Genomic DNA, 20,916 nt, shown 5'->3' with positions numbered 1-20,916 from the left:
CCCTTGGCGTCCGAGGGAGGATATAAATCCAAATGAAACGGAAAATGCCTCACGCCCTCTCGACCCCGCGGCGGCAATTCTCCCTCCCTCTCGTGCCGTGGTGCGTGGGAGGGAGGACCGGTAGGGAAGACGACGGAGGAGGAGGAGCGTTCTCTCCAAGTACGTTCGGGGCCCCGAATCGAAAACTAGGCCCGCTGTCTCTCTCCCTCTCTGTCGCCGCTCGCTAAGCTTTGATTAAGAGCACAGACGGCTCGCCATAAGTCAAACACGAGGAGGAGAAGAAAAATGCATTCCCAGTTCTTTATTCGAACAAGAAATGTGTCCGTGCACGGTCGGGCCAATTCTTAACGATGAGTCTTTTAGACGGGCTAAACCAGTACAACTTTGGGCAATCGGAGAGCAGGACCCTGGATCATATCAGGAACAAAATGGCCTAATTTTGGAATAAAACAACGTTTTGAGGAAAAAGGGTGCCTGTTTGGCGATACACCGTAAAATAAATCATGACTTTGTAATTGGATAACTTAAGTTGGGACACAGCAAAAGTAATTCAATTTCGATTCCATGACTCATTCAAGGAATACGCCGTTATTATTGCAATTATAGAATACAATACAAATTGTGTGCATTTTGAGGGTTTCTGCATATGCTTACCCCTCTTATATCAGCGGATATATTTATTATAGAATTTTATTATTTTTGCTTTAGTATCTGTTATGGTTTTTTTATGATTTACTTGCTCTACGTTAACTTTAAGTTTGATGTTACATTAATGATCCTATTCCATTTACACTGATTACATCATTTTACATTTAATTCATTTCTTGCTATTTATTTCCAAACTTATTACTTATTATTTATACTTATTGCTTATGCGTGTGATTTGATTATTATATATTTTTAAATATCTAAACTGTGGTTTTAGTTGTAGCTTGTATAATGTCTAATATAGTAAGCAAATTCTTATTTCTTCATCCTCTATGGAAATCGTTTGATACCATAGTTTTTCTTCCAAACAATTCTCTGAGTACAACGCTCTTTACTTTGTCTTTATCACTCTAACCGGATATCTTCCTTTTCTCCCGGTCAATCCTATTCTTGGCACTATTGTCTTATTCTTAAAAGCTCTATCCTTCTTCTTGGCACTCGTTGGTGTCTTAAATCAATTTATTTAGTTTATCATGCATATTGTTTTTTAAACATTAGTGTATAATTCCTGCGTGTGATTCTGCCCCATATCATGAAACAGCGTAAACTTCCATACTTCATATTTAAGTAAAAGCAGTGGGATTACATTTAGATATACATAATACCCCGAAAGCTACCGCAAGGGCGTGTGGCGGGGAGTGTTAAGTCACTAACACCCCCGCCACCGAAAACATTCCCTTTAATAACGAAAACACGTGAACATCTCTAAACACGCTGGCGGAAAATTTAATTCCCAACAAGTGTTAGTTTTACCCACTGTGAAATTCTCGGGTATACTAAAAATGAAGGAATGAAAATGCACCACAGCCATGAGCGGACCACGAGCACAACAATAGGGGCCAAGTAGAACTGAAAAGCAAGAAGGGGAAAGTTCCACTCATTCATGGCCATGCCACTTATGGTTCCCACCCTACATGACGTATTTGGATACCCTAAGATATTTTCACACCAGAGGGTGAGGTTGTTGTGGGACCACAGGTCCATTCCTCATTGAAGCCACATGTCACTTCCGTACCACTGTACGTACTTAGGGCTTTTAGCCCAACTCGTAAAAGAGAAATGAGAATTAGCTCGGGAATCGGATTAAAAATCTTAACACCAATGCAGACCTAAAATTCACAAGTCCTCATACGACATGCCTATAAGTGCACTGAAAACTTTCCGAGACCTGGAAGTACACGTTTGTTCTGTTCCGTAATATTCTGACAAGGGGACAAAAAGTGGAAAAAGCTTAAGACCGCCCACCAAGTTATATATTTGAATGACTGTTTGAAATAACTTGTGATTGTGCGGTAGATATTTATGCTGCCTGGCCACTAAGGGAGATGTCAGATTCAAAGATAATAACAGGGCTATAAGGGAGAATAAGAATGTTTGTTCATATATATATATATATATATATATATATATATATATATATATCCTTTCTGAACATATGTGTCGTGAAGAGGGTCATGCGGTCAAAACTGCTGAAACAAACTTTCATAAAGAAAACGCCTTTTTTCTTGGTGGCTTGTATACCTGAACAATGATCAAGTTCGTCGGTTCTGCTTTCATCTCTGCTAGTAATATACTATCAGTTGCTTGGTCTCTGTATACTAAGCTTTTTCCTGCCTTTTTATTTAATATTATGGCAACTCCCCGCTATCCTTCTATCTCACCTCGCATAACCTAAAATATCTATTTTTCCTCTTGCCATCTCTCGCTTTGGATTCTCTAATTTTCCTGTCCTCAACATTGTCCTAACATTCCAAATTCCTATTCAAAGCGATTCGATCTACCTCTTTGACGTCTTCCGTAATTCTGTCGTCGCTGTTTGCTCTGCGAGGCTCACAAGCCCTTCCACCACGTCAAGGTTGTAGCCCACGCGAGAGATATAGATAATACATCTCAAAAAGATAAAAGTCGATCAAGCCAACTCTTATGCTTATTTATACATATATGGGGAAATATCCCACAAGTAAAAACTTGCAATAGAATATTATCTGTACCATGTCAAATTAACCTCTGTACTTTACTTAAGATTAAAAGTCAGTGTTTATGCAGTTACTTATCAGAACGCGCGAACTAAATCGTACATCCCAACTCCACCATATGGACGAACTGAAAAATTGCACAGGGATGACTTCGAGAATATATTTGCCATTAGAAAAAACTATTTACCGTATTTGGTATTGCTACTACCTCTATTTTCAATGTGGTCATGCATAGTATTAGCATTAATTAGTAAATTATTGATATCGTCGACCGAAAACATTTGATGAAATAAAATATAAAACAATATTTCATTCGAGTGGATTTCACAATTCATATGCATTAATATATTGCCGAAAAGTCAGAGTGAAAACGACAGGTTTAGTAATTCTTTCGGACCGACACCGCTAACTCAGCTCGCACCCTTGCTAGATGTCGTGAACCGGATATACATAAAATTCTTGTCACAAGGACAACAGAAATGTAGCATTTTAGAAACGAAAAACGCGGAATTAAGAGTGAAAATGGTTCCCGCTAGAGAACAAAATCCATCCCACAGTCGGAATAAACATGACGAGGGAATGGATCACGTGGGAAAAGGTGTTAAAACTTCCACAAATGTCACAAACTCAGTCTGTCAATGAGGACTCGTAGGGTTCTGTCGTGGGGGTGTCATTAAGGTAAGAAATTAGAAATGGAGGTCCGCACAAGAACACACCCCATCCCAGCACTATGTACTAATGCTTTCATCCCGAGATGAAAGTCGCTGCAAGTTATCGTACGTGTACAGACATGCAATTTCAAAAAGTTGACGTTTGACCCATATTTGACGCTCCAATAAAAATTTGTGCCGGCGTATTTCCTTCGCCTGCGATAAATAAAAAAAGGCAAAGTGAAATTCTGGTGCTTTAATATTGATGATTAAAATCTCCATTTAAAAAAACATTTCAAAATATCCCCTGAGTTCATATCACACTCAGGTAACGTAAGTACTACACATTCGCCATTTTTATCAAAAAAAGAGTAAATTTACTAAACTTTACCAGGGGGCAATTTAATCTCAATAACGGGGTAATTGGTAAAGGTCAAATGATCGGAACAAGTGAAAGTGATGCGCGGCCCTTTACGACTTACAATTAGGAATGCACATGCACATATGGTACATAAAATGGCGCATAAAATTGGCGGTGATGCTCAGCTAACCTCCGAGATGGCTGAAAATGAAATGTACCCATTTAATTCCAAAATGCGACTGCAGTAACGATGCCGTGAACAGAGGTGTGGTTTATATCAGTTAAAAATGTGAAACTTTCAAAACACACTGGAGTCAATTGGCCAAAATGAATACTTCTTTAATTAAAAAATGGCTCCCCATTGACTCAAAAAATCAATCTAACTACGAATTGATCACCTCAGTTGGGAGATGGCGTTTGCGTCAATCCGAGGGTCCAATGGTGAGAAAAATTTATGCCGGAAGAATGGAGGAAACTATGACGACGATTACAAAAAGAAATAAATGTAAAATCGTAGAAACCCAGGATCAATTGAAGAAAGTGGAATTACGTCGGACGAAAAGTATAAGGGAAAAATAGATAAAGAATATGGGTTACTGCCATATATTGATACCGTATTCATTTGAGGCACTTATCAGAGGATCTTAGAGGCATTTTTCAGGCACCGACGAATTACGGTTGATTTAAACATGAACTTAAACTCAGGGAGATAGACAGTAGCACAGATAAATTTGAAATGTTCTTTCTCCTGCAATTAGAGATTAAATAAAATAAATATGATCGCAGGCGTGATGGGTAAAATTATTATTAGCAATAAGCGCGACTATATATATATATATATATATATATATATATATATAATATATATATATATATATATATATATATATATATATATATTAGTGTAGAGGTGTCTTGATTTGCATTGTTCATGCATGGTTGGTGACCTAACTACCTCCGCCATACGCCCCTGCGGCGTGCTTCGGGGTATTATGTAGATGTAGATGAAGATTCTATGGGAAGAGGAGCAGTAAAACCCAGTTACAGATAAAGTTCAAGCCACTTCCGAAGTCTCGTGGGCCATCTCTTCAATGAATACAGCTACGACGTAACTGTAATTTGAGATCGCAATAGTTTTATATACTCTCACAGAAGTTGGTCCACGTGTTAACAAATGGAATTCATATATTAATGTAATAAGGCCAAGTAAATAAGTCACTTCCGGGCAATGTTTTTCGTCAAAATAAAACCAGTAATATTTGTTTGCATTTTAAAATAGTGTCCATTAAATTTCGTTTTGCTAAGTTGAATGTTTTTTGTTAATCCTGCTCACAAATCCCAGCCACGGGAACAAAAACACGTGGACAGCATTTTTGACACCACGATCAAATATTGTCACCAGGGAAACAAAAAAAAATTAATTTCCGTCGGAATCATGAGAAAAAGTTTTTTCAGAAACATTACTTTTCGCACTGTTGAAAATATATGAGAGGAAAATGAATGTGTTATACTTTTTTCTAATCGACTTGTATCAGGACGATAAAATCCAGCCGGCAAATTGGAAAAAGAAATTCGCTTACAGTTTGTGGTTGCATCACGTTTGATACACATAACATGTATTTTAAACCAACAACACTGGTTCCCACGGTTAATACGGCATGGCAACTGTTGGGTTAGAGATAGAAAAAATTCCTCTTGCCACCCACAGCGTCCAGGGAATAATTAGTTTTACTCATATGCATGTTCTTTTACTAATTTCGTGTGTTTTGTTGTCAAATCCCTTCCCGCATGACCGCATGAGACTGCCATTTAATTAATGTAGTGCTCGGTACAATATTTCCTCCCCTTCCTTGTTGTTTTCAAGTTTCTCCTGCTATCCCTCGTATCTCTTCTCTGTGGGGGCACCTCATGGCATCCGCTTCCTACAGCGGTGTGTCATATTCTCTATTTGTGACTTCAGGGGCGGAGACCATTAGTTACATGTCCATGTAATAGTATGATTTCCACCTCTTACTTTTCAATTCAACATGACCAGTCTTTTTATGATGGAGACCAGTCGTATAAAAATGGTTGAGGTTCATCGTTATACCTTATTATTTGCATAAAAAATACCTAATTTATTAGGTTAATTAATCCTTGTTTTAAATTAAGTCTTCTTTCAGCATCTATACAAATTTGCGGGTTATCTGATAGTTTTTACTGAATATCCTTATTTTTATTTCCATTTTCCCTTCCTTCCCCTATCCTCCCTTATCACTTAGCTTTCCCACGTGGTGCTCGCACCCCCTGCCACACAAATTTTTGGCAGATCGCGGGGTCTTTATGTCTACATCTACATGTAAAACAAACAGTTGTGCAGTAGTCATCATCCAAAGGATCGCCAAAATCTTCAAATATATGTAATTTTAAAGTTTAATGTAAAATATTTGCTCCTGGAGTTTATATCATCCGGAGATATCTTTCCCACAAACTCCCTGTCGCATTAAAATCTCTGAATCCGAGCCATCCGACTGCCGCATGCCAAATTAATGTTTCATCTACATCTACATAATACTCCGCAAGCCACCGCAAGGGCATGTGGTGGGGGGTGTTAGGTCACCAGCCATGCACAATCCCAATCATAAATCAATGTTTTCACGAATACGGTTCCTTGTAGATAAAGTTATCTTTTCTGAGCACAGTAGTCGCGCCTTTCTCGGTTAAGGCCTTCTTAACATTCTCTCTTCCTCATGAATAATGAAAGGAAATATTTTAAAGAAAAATATTTTATGCAAAATAAAACAACTACTGAAATCCAATGTAAATAATGTGCGATTGAGTTCAACGCTTGCTCTGTAGAGCTGCAATGCACGAAGGAGAAACGAATGATCAAGGATATCGGAAAGGTACAGGACGTATTCCATAAGTAATACAATTGAATTTCTCGTGCCTCTCCTATTGGTCGGGGTGGAATCAACTGATTCACCTAATTATTTGGACAGCGTCATCACTGGTGATGAAACCTGGGTTTTTGAATACGATCCAGAAACAAAACGCCAAAGCTCTGAGTGGCACAACGACCAGTCCCCCAAGCCCAAAAATGCAAGAATGAGCAAATCAAAAGTGAAAACAATGCTCATTGTCTTTTTCGACAGTAAAGGAGTGGTCCATAAGGAGTTTGCTCTTCAAGGACAAATAGTTAACGCTACCTACTACGTGGATGTGCTGGAAAGACTTCGAAAAAGGGTCGTTAGGACGAGAAAAGACATCTCCGCTACCTGGAAACTCCATCACGATAATGCGCCTTACCACAACTCGCTACGAGTCCGCGAGTTCCTGGCCAAACATAAGGTGCCAACGCTGCCCCAAACCCCCTATAGTCCTGAGGTCGCCCCAGCAGACTTCTTTTTGTTCCCTCGGATTAAGGTAGCCCTGAAAGGAACACGTTTTCCGTCCATAGAAGAGATCCAATCAGCTGTGACGAAGACCTTGCGAGAGGTCCCCTAAGACGCCTTCCAGGGCGCTTACCGGTCATGGCAGAGTCACTGGAAAAGATGTTTATAGGTCTAAGGACAGTACTTTGAAGAATTTTAAGTATTTGTGTGAATCTGCTTAGTAAATAACTTTTTTAAAAATAATTGCATACTTTGGAACGCACCCTGTTTACGTAAGTGCTTGCAAACAGAATGCATTGGATACAACGACAACCTGGGCACGTGCACGGGACCCGATGCTCTGCTCTTCCGATTTTGTTAATGCATGTTTGAGTGTAAGGACGATCATGGCGCTCTCACGCGGTCAAGCTTTGAAGCTGCCCTAGTTCGCTGAGTACTGGTGAAAAATATGAACAACCTATAAAATATAATTCGACTGGGATAGAAAAAGCCTTGCTCTATAATGCACGTATTTACCTCCGATGAAACTCGATATTTTAACCATTCAACATTGATTTTATAGGTCGCTAATCGTTCATGATCATTCAAATAATGTCCGTGTATGCCTAAAACTGTTTTTAAAGTCGTTAATAGGACCGCGATAGAGATTAACGGTGTCATCGAACAAACTGCAAACTACTAATTGCATGGCATATGCGGACGATTTGATTTGCAGGCGTGCATACGAGTCAGTTCTAAACTCAGGGAAGGAATTTATACCACACGGTGGCGTTGCATGCATCGAAATCCTCTATTCTGATTTGTCGAATCCTCCATCCGTGCCGTCCTTAAATGTGATTGCCAAAGCGTGGGTGGGAACATGCTTATAATCCAGTGCCTTCCAGCAAATACTTTTCAACGTGAGAAAAATCTCTAATATCCACAATTGGCAAACATTCAACAAACGAGAAAAGACGGGAAAAAAAGGTTCCATGGTATATTTTCCGAGTTTCATTATCCTCAAGCAATGGCAAACGTGATGCACGTACCCAGCCGTGACTTAATGAAATGATAATGTTTTTCGTAAATATCTTAAACTTTCTTATGTTGGTGGGGTGATATCTTAGACGCAATCATTGATCAATCTTTTTTAAGAATGATTGAAGGAGGTGTGATTGAGTCGAATGGCGTTTTCTGCGGGCGGTGAAAACTAGAACAGTCTCGCACCGACTTACGGAAAAAAGCGTGATTGCGTTGTATTTTGGTCAGGTGGTGTTTGGGAGCTTGGTCAGGAGGGACAGAGAATACTCGACACAATTATTGAAAACTCGCTGTAAATATTTTGGTGTTCTACAACGTCGAAGGACTAATAGAAATCTCCTTGTTTAGAGACACGAATGAAAGGCGAAGGAAAAATAGAAGCGAGAGTGAAGAGAGGATGAGAGGGAATGGGATGCAAGCTTTTCACCGGAAGGATTCCAGTGTGAACGCACAAGGCGGGGCGGAGAAGAAGATCAAGGCATTCGATGGAGGAAGGAGAAATGGGCACGACGATGACGTCGCGTTGAAGAAGGGTGAAGGGGGGAAGGACTTGGCACCCCGCCGACCATCCCTTGTGTGGGCGAGGGGTGGAAAGGGGTTGGAAAACACTTTTTCACGGTGGCCACAGAAAAGTAAAATTTCATGTGATAGGGATATCGAGAGCCTGCAAAAGAACCTAGAGGAATAGCACATAGGAAAAGGAAACGATGCATTACGGCAGACATGACTAAAAAGATAGAAGACGAGAGAAGAATAGGGAAGAAGATAAACAGAAAATTAGGTAGAAGGAAGTAAAGTAAAGAAACCAATGGTAAACTCTAAGCGCGAAACAAATAAGGGCAAAAGAAGCATGGTGGAAGACGCCGTGCGAGGATATGGAAAGTTTGCCGAGGAAGGGTGAAATTTGTTCTCTGCACAGGATGGAGGAATCACTGTCTGGAAGTAAAGCGAGAAAATATTTGCAAACAAATAAAGGTAAGTCAGGAAAAAAAATATTTCAACGAAGGAGATTCAAGAAAAATTTGAATTAATATATCGAAGAGCTCTATAGTAAAAACATTGGGCCAGCAAATTTGACATAAAGAATGTGACATAGATGGGAATAACCTAGATCCTGGATTATTCGATGTCGAGATAGAAGGAGAATTAAGGATATTGAAATTAATGAAGGCCATGGGGGTAGACAAAATTTCCGCAAAACTATTGAAAGGCTTAGGGAAAGGTGGCAGGAAGAGGTTTTACGGATGGAATTTTTACGGTGAGTTTGGAAAAGGATTGAAAGGATGAAGTGAAGAGAAAGAAAAATAAACGAGGAAGCAGTAGGTATGATGGAGGAGGATAGAGGATTGTAGGGAGAAATCCAAAGGTGGTAGGGAAGATGTGTGCAGAGCATTTTAACTGGGCATGTAAACTTATGAATCCTCAAATATTGCAATTGACCTTGACGTGCCTTCTTGTTTTTCAAAATTGTAAATCATATTCAGTCTACATATCTGCAGAAATCATAAATTTTTGAAAATTCAAGAATTTTCGAAGAATACTAAGTATTAGGCGAATGATGTGGGACGTATGGGGCTGAAAAAAATGAAAATACATTCATCAGCAGCACTGTTAAAAATCAAGCCGCGGAATGGTACATCAATAGCAGTTGGTAGAAAACCATGACCCGTTAAAATAAATTTACGGTCTCAGGATCAAGCTCTGCCAATGACATTATATTCTTTAGTAAGCTGGGCATGTACTTAAATAAAAGATTTTCGTTTACATTAAATATTATTAGAACATATTCAAAAATAACTGCACCGATTAACTGAGGTGAACAACACAATGGAATGACTATTTGCAAGAAGGTTTTTATCGGTATTTCTGGAGGTTTAACGGTTATTTCTAGGGTATTCCCTGCGAATATTCACAAACGATTTTGTTCGTGTCCTAATGCTTCCTGAAATTTCTCCGAATAACGCCAGTTATCCTGGTTTTGTCGCCAACCTGCTTATGCCGCCACTCCCCTAGGGGTGGAGGGGAGAGCGATTTGGGGACGAGGTGTTGGGGGGGGGGGGCGCAGAGAGGGAGAGAGTGGATTTTCGGGGCGGCGGTGGGGGCCGATTGGCTGATGCCCTGCGACGACGCCATCTGCGGCGGATGGGGGGCACGACTACGAGGGGCAAACTGGATTGTCGGGGGCGGAGGGGGACATAATGGAGGTGTGGTGAAGTGGGGTGAATGATTTGGGTTATTCCGATGGCGAAAAAAAGGTGATTTGACCAAACTTTTCGCAGAAAGCGATAGCTGTGGGGGAGTAAGGCTTTTGTGCGAGGGAATGAACCCAAGTGCTTTGCCGCGCCCACAGATGGCGTGGCGGTAGAGTAGGGTGTGCCTCATCGGAGGGCGTGTGCCTCTCCGGGTGATGCAGCTTGGGACATCGACGTACTATATACCCCGCAATCCAACGAAAAGGTGTGTGGCAGGGGGTGCAAGCACCAGGTGGGAAGGATGAGTGAAAAGGGAGGATATGAGAGAGCTAGGGAGACATTTTTGTTAAAAATCTATCAAATGAAATGCAAACTTGTATGCATGCTGGAGGAAGATTCAATTCAAAACAAGGGTTAATTCACCTAATAAATTAGTTATTTATTATACGGGAAAAGGGGTTTAAAATGAATTAAAGCAAATCGTACCGGAGGCCTCCACCAAAACAAGGCTGGTCATGCAGAATTGAAAAGGGAAATTCTACTATTACATGGATATGAGACGACACAGAGCGAGAGGGAAGTGTACCGGGAGATCCAAAGGGGGTCGGGAACAGGGGTCACAGTCTGGTAACAGGGGTTCCAGACTGTGCTCTCTCTCCTTTGTTCATATGGCATTCTAATTCTTTTTCTGGGGAGTCCCTTTGATCACGATGAAACTATGTTTTTCTCGGTCTGCTGCTTCCTCTCTCCAATCTTCACTTTTACCCCTCTCTCTCTCTCATGCCGGTTTGAGAATTCGATACATTCGCTGAACATGGTCAAACCAGCGTGCCACACTGTTTTCACCCTCACTCAATACAGGTGCGCCCAGGCCACAGTTATCAGGTTCCCTACCCTTTAATCCTTATCCCTCCACTTTGATTCTTACCATGTTCACTCCAATAGCCCATACCCATCACATTTAATTTAGAGTTTTGCTTCTACTGTAACATTATAACGTACTTCCATTCCATACAATAATTTAGAGCACACTTCCTTACACTGCAATAATTGAAGCCTTGGACAAACGTTTATTTTTACTATGAGCAATATGCAATCAGCGTCCTTTCTCCAGGATTTCGTGTGTCTCTCAATCACATTTCTAGGACACCTGAACCTGTGCAGAGTTTTTTACATAGATGGTAGGATGGAGTCTAGGTCAACTCATGGGGAATTAAAATTAAAATTTTGAGGTTGGAGTTTAAATATTTCGAGATTTCAGGGCAAAATAAAGTTAATTCATTACTTCCCGAGTTCAAAATGAGCGCCTGAGATTCCAACGTAGAAAAAGTTTGAACACTACTCGTATTTGTCAGTGTTATGCAAGGAATCGCTTTGAATTTCTAAAATTTCAATCACTTCTCTTGGAGTCGAACCCCAAGTTAAAGACATCAGTCCAAACAAATCTATAGGCTCGGCTCAAATCCCTCTCCATTTATACAAAACGATGGCCTCAGAAGCAGATGCTTATAAGCAAATAATATTTATGCTTATATGCAAATAATATTTAATAAATCCCTAAATTATCGCGCAGTACCCAATGAATGGAACGTAGCCAATGCGAAATTATCATAAAAAGGCGACAGAGAAGAACCAAGTAATTACCGACCCATCTATCTAACATTCATCTCCTGCAAAATCTTAGAGCACATAATTTTAAGTTTAATCATGAGATATCTCGATTTCAAGAGGTTAATTATAAAAAACCGTAAGAGTAGATCTTTCGAGACCCATAAGGTACTTTTCGTTCATGATATTAATGGTCTCGGGAGAAAATAATATCCAAGTTTATGCTATATTACTGGATTTTTAACAGGAATGCGACAAAGTTCATCATACAAATATGCTCCAAAAGTTAAGAAGCTACGAGACAGACAAGTGTGTAATAGACTGGATACATCAATTTTAACAGACTGCGAGTTAAGGTTCGTAATGGATGGAGTATCATACGACGCCGTAAGTGTCTCGTCGGGTGTCCCACAAGGAAGTGTTATCGTAGCACTTCCGTTCTCTTTATTCACTAATGGCATAGGTTATCGGGTTTCCAGTAACCTTCGTCTTACTGACGATGCAATGATACACAGAGACATTCTCCAGCCGTGGCGATAAGGCATGATTATCTAATGACCTAGATGCGGTCCAAAAGTGATTCGAGGTATGGGAGCTAGAACAAAATTTGTTGAAATGTGTTTCGATGAATTTTTGGAGGAAGAATATTTCACTCGATAACATTATACAGGAAACTAAAATTACACTCGTATAATCGGTCAAATATTTCGGTGTTACGATAACTAATAACCTGTCCTGGGGAAAACACATTCGCATTATTTGCGGAATAGCAAATCAAAGGTTAGAATTCATAAAAATGATACTTTGGAATTATAATGAAAAGGCAGAAAAAACTCTGTTATTTGACGTTAGTTTGAGCCCACCTGGATCACTCTGCGAATGTATGGGATCCTAATGAGGTAGGCTTAGTTTTGGAACTAAATTGGGTGCAACGTAGAGGAGCTAGGTTTGTGAAAAGTTATTATGAAAAATGTATCAGTGTCACGACACTTTTGGAATATAGTAATTAGAATGGAAGTCACTGGTTGACAGTCGCTTGAAATAGAGGTTACATTTACTACCAACATCTGCGTAATCGAGCTTTCATTAATTATTTGTTTTTAAAAGCCAAAACACCTACGAAGATCAAAGAGAGTCAAACGCTGTGTACAGGGACTCAGCTACATCACATATGACCGCGACATTTTGGACAGCTGGGTTTAAACGTGGTCATGCCAGCTTGACTGATGACGAGCGTTCGGGACGGCCAAAAACTGCGACCACCAACGATAACATCGAAAAAGCTCACCAAATGCTACTGGACGGCCGTCGAAAAACGGTTAGAGAGATAGCAGAGTTTATGGGTATATTGAAAGAATGTATTTATCATATATTGACTGAAGATTTGGACATGCGTAAGCCATCCGTGTTGCTGGGTGCTGCATTTGCTCACTTTGGACCAAAAAGCGCATTTGTATGAACATTTCCAAGGCCCTGTTGGAGCGGTTTAGTAGGAGAAGTGAATCAGATATTTTGCGTCGATTCACAACTGCAGATGAAACTTGGATTTACAACTGCACTCCTTAGACGAAAGAACGGTAAAAACAGTGAACTGCAAAAGGTGAAATTGCTTCGAAAAAGGCGAAGAAGGTTCCATCAGACAAGAAGGTTATGGTGACATTTTTTTGGGATGGTCACGTTTGGGATTATGTTCCAAAAGATAAAATAATAATGGGAGGGTAATAAGCATCAATGCTTGACAAGCTGTGAAGAGAAATTGCAAAAAAACAACCGCAAATAAAGAAGGAGAAAGTGCTTTTCCATCAGAACAACGCAACTTCCCTCACTTCGGCGGTCACAATGGCTAAAAGTCACGAATAATACTCCAAATCGGTTATCAACTCATTGCATCCACAAGTTATGGCCCGGAGCAACCTTTTTGAATCTCCAGAACTTAAAATTTCGTTTGGAGGGCGAAGATTTTCTCGCAAAAGGAGGTTATCGGATACGTAAATGCCTACTTTGCGGAGAAAGGCATCAAGTACTATTTGGAAGGGTTAAAAAAGGTATTGCATCGCTGAAAAAAAGTGCATCGACTTAAAAGTAGACTATGTTGAAAAATAAAAATAAATTTGGATAAAAAGTGTCTCGTTTATTTGCAAAGTTGGAAACTATTAAGACTACCCTCGAAGATAATTTCTCGGCGCAGTCCCACTACAAGTATACTGACGTTCACTTTCAGAAGGAAAAAAATATGTAATCGGAGCTTAAATTAATCTGCCGTGAACTACTTCTCAACGAAACAAGCACATCATTAAATAATAATATATTACGCAATCAGCAACTAATACGCAATAAGAAAACGATACGCAATACAGGGTGCCTCCCGAAAGTAATGTAATTTAATTTCCTTCGCCGGAGTGGGATCAAACCACTTGGAGGTGGTGAGGGGGACGATAAGCTTTGCCGCGAAACCAGTCTCAGTGCTCTCCAAGCTGTGGATGCGGCAGGACGTCAGTTATTGTGAGCATATGCGCGCCGACCGTGTTACGAGGAAAATGGAATCGGCGATCGAGTAACGTTACGTGATTACTAAGTTTTGTGCTAAACTGAAAAAAATCACTTCAGGAGACTAACAAAATGATTCGTGAGGCTTACGGAGACTCTGCCTTGTCCTACTCACAAGTTTTGAGGCGGTTAAAGGCCTTTAAGGAGGGCAGAGGGAAGAGGTTCACGACGAACAACGCTCTCTGGGCGGCCCTCAACCAGCAAAACCGACAACAATGTGGCTCGTGTTCGGCAATTGTTGGACTCTGACCGTCGACTGAGTATCAAGATAAATTTACTGCTGTGGGTGTAATTTTCCATGCTGTTATTTTGCATGTGGTATTGTTCCTTTTTACGGTTCATCTACATCTACTTAATACCCCGCAAGCCGCCGCAAGGGCGTGTGGCGGGGGGTGTTAGGACACCACCCGTAATTTAGAAAGGAAAAAAAAAACCGCATGCAAGAACCACAAAATCATATATCCACAAAAAAAAAACATGCCATACATTCATGCAAGAACACTTACACCCCACACACATGTAAACACTCAATCTACATCTTACATATACATGCACCTGAAAGTATACCTACAGCTTTGCAGTGTTTAACTTTGCTCCGACTAGTAAATTCAGTGTTTTCAACGGTTGGTGACTTAACACCCCCCGCCACACGCCCTTGCGGCGGCTTGCGGGGTATTATGTAGATGTAGATGTAGAATATGGCTGCCAATGAACTGAACTTGCCGTCTACTGTTGTGTTTCACATTGTTACTGAAGATTTAGCGATGAGAATAATGTGCGCCAAGCTCGGGTCCAAGGTGTTTGCCACCACGTGCTACGAGTCAACGAGTTCCTAGACAAAAACCAGGTGCCAACGCTACCTCACCCCTCCTAATAGTCCTGACGTCGCCCCAGCAGACTTCTTTTTGTTCCCTCGGATTAAGGCAGCCCTGAAAGGAACCCGCTAATCGTCCATAGAAGAGATCCAATCAGCCGTGACGAAGACCTTGCGAGAGTTCCCCGAAGACGCCTTCTAGGTCCGTACTGGTCATAGCAGAGTCGCTGGAAACAATGTGCAGGGGCACAAGGACAGTTCTTTGAAGAATTTTCAGTGTTATTGTAAATCTGTACAATAAATTACTTGAAAAATAATTGCATTACTTTCGGAATGCACCATGTACATTTACTGAATCTTTAAAAAAAAAACTCATTTTCTGTTGTTACCCTATATAATGTCGCGCGGAATTTTGTTCGCTTGTATTTCTGGCGAGTGATTCTTAACACATGGAAATTCTTTTGCCTAGATGCCGCGACGTTCCTCGTCCACGGAGAATGCTTACAAAAACTTCGAACAACGGGCGCCGTTGAGTAGGAATCATGATTCCGAGAGGGATTTCTGCTATGGATGCAAGCACGATTTCTAACGAATGCATTAAAGAACTTGAGATTAGGAAAATAAAGCTGGTGATCACACTTGGAAACAAAGGATATTTTTCCGTCGGAAAGAGAGACGGAGGCATTCTGGTTTCAAAAGAGGTCGTGTAACATTTTCCCGACACCAAGGTGCGCGTGTGAAATCCGAACATCCCGTGAAACTCTGACACACCTTCGCACTTTCCTTCTCTAAATAAGTTCACCTTCATTGAATACAACACCACTTTTCCCCATAGCTCTCAATTTGTGAAGAGTAGAGACTTTTACTGGGGAAATAATGCCCGCAAAACTTTCACAGTTTTCGCACTAATGATTTTTGAGCTGAGAAAGCTCGTACAGAACTTCATATCTCTCCAATCGTGCCCAAGGTGTGAAAAGAAATAACCATTACCAAAATCCCTACTTGCAGGGTTCACAACGCGGAAATAACGTCTATTATCATCCTTTCTTGCAGAGAATTCTCCGCTATTGGTGTTGATACTTTTTGATGCATTACAGAAATTTCTCGGCCAATGAGCTAGAGAAGGTTTTCGGGATCTGTCCGGTCAAATTACGTGGAAACCGAGATGAAAAGCGTTAAAGTTGCAAATTGCGGACAGATTTAATAGCCGCTACTCTCTTTGTTTCGACATTTAGGGCATAAATTGAGAAAACCTCCCTGAAGCATAGATTATTAATTTTTTTATAGAACTGAGCCGCATGATTATACAGAAATTGGCATTTTTTATGCCGACTTTATTCTGAGTTTATTTTTGGAGAAATTCGACTAATTAATTGCATTGCAACCTAAAAAATTGGGACGTTGGTCAAAATGGTGCGCGGGAACCAATGTATAGTTTGCCATTTTCTATTGACGGAGGCAGAGGAGAAAAAAATTGAGATATATTATCACTAAATTTTGTTTTCAAATATGAACGCGTATTTGGTCCAATAGTTCAGTTCGTTTAAAAATACAATTTAATTTAAGTACCATATAGATGTTCAAAGATTTCGGAAAATGTTACCTTCAATGTAGTGAGCCTTGGCGTCACTACCATAAGTCCCCCAAATAAAAGAAGCCAGTTAAAAAAATATTTTGTTTTAGGCGTAAATTGGTGGAATCTACTCGTATTATTATTACATATGCAAATGCTTTGTTTTTCACAGATTTTATGACAACGGAATCCAGGTTTCGACGTAAAACGTCATCATCTCATTTTTCTATAAACTTCATGGAAAAATGGAAACGAATGCTATTTCAGTCCAGTGATTTTACGTTTTGCAAAATGAACACCCAAGACTTGACGCGTTGGAGTGGTTGGAGATTTCAAAAAGTGTCCGCTGCAATAGCGTTGCTGTTAACGAATTGCCATACGCTTCCCACTCCCTCCACCCCCCTATCGCAGAAGTTCCACTGTTCCATCAAGCAAGTGCCTACGACGGGGCGTGGGCACTTGGGCCGACGCTCCAACTTTCTCATTCCTTCCCCGCAGCTCCTCCCCTCATTGGTTTTCCCATCCCCAACCCTTCCCGAATTCCTAGATGGGTTACCTCCCCCAACTTTGAGGGCACATACGTGAATAGTTGGATGTTTCCTCATGTCACTTATCTCATGATGACGTCTGATGTCGAAACACGAGTTTTGATATTATGAAATCAGTTAAAAATTCAAGTATTTGTGTCATAAAAGGCAGAAAAAGAGAGAGCGGAAGAGGCAGATGAGGAGTAAGAGAGATGGGGACAGAGAGAGAAAAATGGAGATGGATAGTAAAAGAAAGATGGTTAGGAACAAAACCAGGGATAGATAAGAGCAAAAGAGGGAGTATGATAGAAATAGAGGAATAGAGGAAGAATGAGAAGAGTGTTAGGGGAAGAGAGAGAGAAAAGGAGAGGGAGGAAGAATTCACAGAGGAAGCGATAGAGAACGATGTCAAGGGTAAGAGAGGGAGAGAGATAGAGCGAGGGAAAGACAAGGGGATTGAGAAAATGATGCAGATAGAGAGAAACAAAGAGAGGAAGGGACAAAGGTAGAAAGAGAGGGGGATAACGATACCGTGAGAGATAGAGAGAGAGGACGACGAGATGAAGGGTTAGAGGGAGAGAGGAGAGTTATATAGTATAGTGGATGAGGTGCAAACAGTGAGGAAAAGGGAGAGGAAGATAGAGAGGAAGAGAGAGGAAATAGAGAATGGAAATGGAGAAAGGAGAGGCATAAGAGAAAGGAGAGGTAGAGGGGAAGAGAGATAGAGAGGAGAAAAGTAAAAAAGAGAGTGCTTGCCTCCAAGGTGATATGAAAGTGATGAGGGCACGCGGCCGCACGAGGCGCTGCTCTTGAGGAGGGTTGACGTCGAGGGAGGAAGGAGTAGAGGAGGAAGTGGCGGAGGGTAGGGTGGTTAGGGTGGTTTCTCACTCTCCTTCTTTTCACACCTCCCACCCTTGCGCTTCCTCCCTGGTCCCTCCTCCCTCCCGGATGCCAACCCTCCTCTCCTCCCCCGACGATAATCGCGAAACGTTCCTCGGATGATATTGCTCGGAATTAATTAATGTTCCACATATGCCTTGGACGGCTGCGGGCACCGGATCGGTGGGGATGTTTGTTGTGTCAGTCTTCCGACGAATGTTTGACGGTTGAAATGGAGATGGGTGCAGAGGATGGGAAATTCGTCGCTTCCTTATGGCGTGGGTTGGAGAGGAACTCTTGTCTCTGGGTGCGTTCCTCTGCCAGTGCCTTCCAGAGGCAGCCACCCGGGCTGAGGGATGACCGGCCGGGAGAAGTTTTACTCGCGGAGAATGTCGGACCAACTCGTGCAATGTGAAGGATTAATTCGGGTATTGCTTTTAACAATTACTATGAGTGGTATACGGGACGAGGTTAATTCATCAGGGTCTAGGGACTAAGAACTACCCTCTTGTGAGCCCTAATTTACAGGATGTTAAACACCGTCACACCCGACGACACAAAAAAACCCTGCTTCACTCCCAGTCTCCCTTAACTCCTCCCAAGATGTCCTTTCCCTCGCTCATTCGACATTACCTCCTCAATGGCAGTCTGCGACATCTGCATTCCCTGCCAATTTTACATTTCTCAAAATATCTTTTCACCAGATTTAAAATTTCTTTTTGTTTAGTTTTTCTTTTTGCCTAAATTCATTTTTTTCCATTCTACCCCAAACATAGCCTAAAAAGCTCTGGTCTCAATGATCAAGTTCTAATGACATAAAAACTACGCTATGCCTACTGATTAATCATCCATTTACATGATAATTCCTTGTTAATATATCTAAATCCAAAGATTTTTTTCCACATCCTCAGTCGCAAATCTATTGAAGTTAATTTGTGATGAATTAATGAGTCGTTAGATAGCACTGGGTGTGGCAACATAACTTCCTCTTTTGAAAGCGTTTTGCGTTTTAAAAGAGGAAGTTATCTTGCCACTATCTTGGTTGCAAGGAAGTTGTTAGGAAGTTATCTAGTAATGCAATTGTGATTAAAGAAGAAAGTTAGGATGTGTTCCATTGGTTTTCTTTTAACTACGTATTACGTTGACATTTAATAAATTCTTTGAGCCGTTTAATTTTATTAGTCGTTTGATTCCATTAGTCATTTAAAAATGATGTGATTTTATCAAAGGCGGGAAACGTGTTTCCTTCAATGAATACTCTTCGAAAGATAAAACAAGTAGAATAACTGAAGAAAAATAAATAAATAGCTTTTACGCTCTTCTGATAAAAATATGGAAGAAGAACTTGTATAATATCTAACATAAACGACAGATAAAATGCGTAGGGTTTAAATCATCTTATAGAGCAAAATATTATGCGAATATTTAGAGAATACAGTAAACCGACTTGATCTTACATCAAGAATCAAAACGGAAACATTAAAATAAGTATCCTACACACCTGAGAAGTTTATGGGTGAAATTGTACTGCCTTATGAAGGACTATAAAACCGCCACTAAAATTTAAAAATTAAAATAAAATTTCTCTAATCCAAAAGGAATCCTCGCTGGAATACTTAAGGAAGTAGTTGAATGCATTGCACCAACTCCAGGCCAAAGCGATATGACAATATTTAAATTTTCCCAATAAAAGGCCTTAATTACCTTATGGGCACTACATTACAATTACAAGTAATAATTTTCCAAAAAATCTAAACTCTTTATATAATATTTGAAAAATTAAAGCTTTGAAACTTCTGAAGAATAAAAATTCATATAGGTAGTTTATATAGCCGACCGCGAAGTGCCAGAATGAAGGATCTTAGTGAGTAGAATAGAAAGTAAAGAGTTAATAAGGTTTATCAAAGGCCATTGTATGCCAAAACATGGCGGAGGGTCCGTTTGTGAGATAATAAAGGATCAATACGACGGTGAACGAACGCCCGAATCATATGAGTAAACGACATGCTAACGGTTAAAACTTAAACTAAAAACAGTTATGCACGAATGTTTAAACTGTACCACACGACAGGGCACATTAAGAGAGAGTGATCAAGTTGAAACAAAAATAAAATGTTACCTCATACCCACGAAGTTGGAAAGAGTGAGACTCGAATGACGGGTGGGAGGGAATGCGGAGTGGCGAGGGGTGGAGTAGGAGGGAGAAGGACGGGGTTTGGACGAACGAGGAAGTGTGGAGGAACGGGGAAGTGTGGAGGGAGAGAGCTGCTGTCACAGTCACATGCAGGCAACTCTTAGTGGCCCTACTTCATCACTTGCATGTTACGTACCCGAAATATTACAAACTTATTTAATCGGCCCCCGATCAAGGCTATTGAATATATCAAAGACTTGCTTTGGGGGCCATATTCATGACTAAATCCACACGGACCATAAATTTCGAGGCCATGGATTAGAAGGGGCAATAGAAAATTTCCCTTCTTACTTTCCATTTTTGCCTGACCTATGTTGATTTGGTAGGGGTCTATCATAGAGATGGTTGTGGTTCATTTTTATTCTCTCCTTTTTCGCATACAAAAGAACTTTTACAGGGGGCGAAATTGTGTGCTTGTTTTGAAATAGGTTTTTCGCTGGTATGCGCATGGCATTTTGAATTAATGTTTATTTCTCCTTTTCCTAACCCTTTT

The sequence above is a fragment of the Hetaerina americana genome, unplaced genomic scaffold (genome assembly GCF_022747635.1).
Source record: "Hetaerina americana unplaced genomic scaffold, ioHetAmer1.1.p SCAF_2, whole genome shotgun sequence".
Taxonomy (NCBI): domain Eukaryota; kingdom Metazoa; phylum Arthropoda; class Insecta; order Odonata; family Calopterygidae; genus Hetaerina; species Hetaerina americana.
This window is presented reverse-complemented; position numbering follows the sequence as displayed.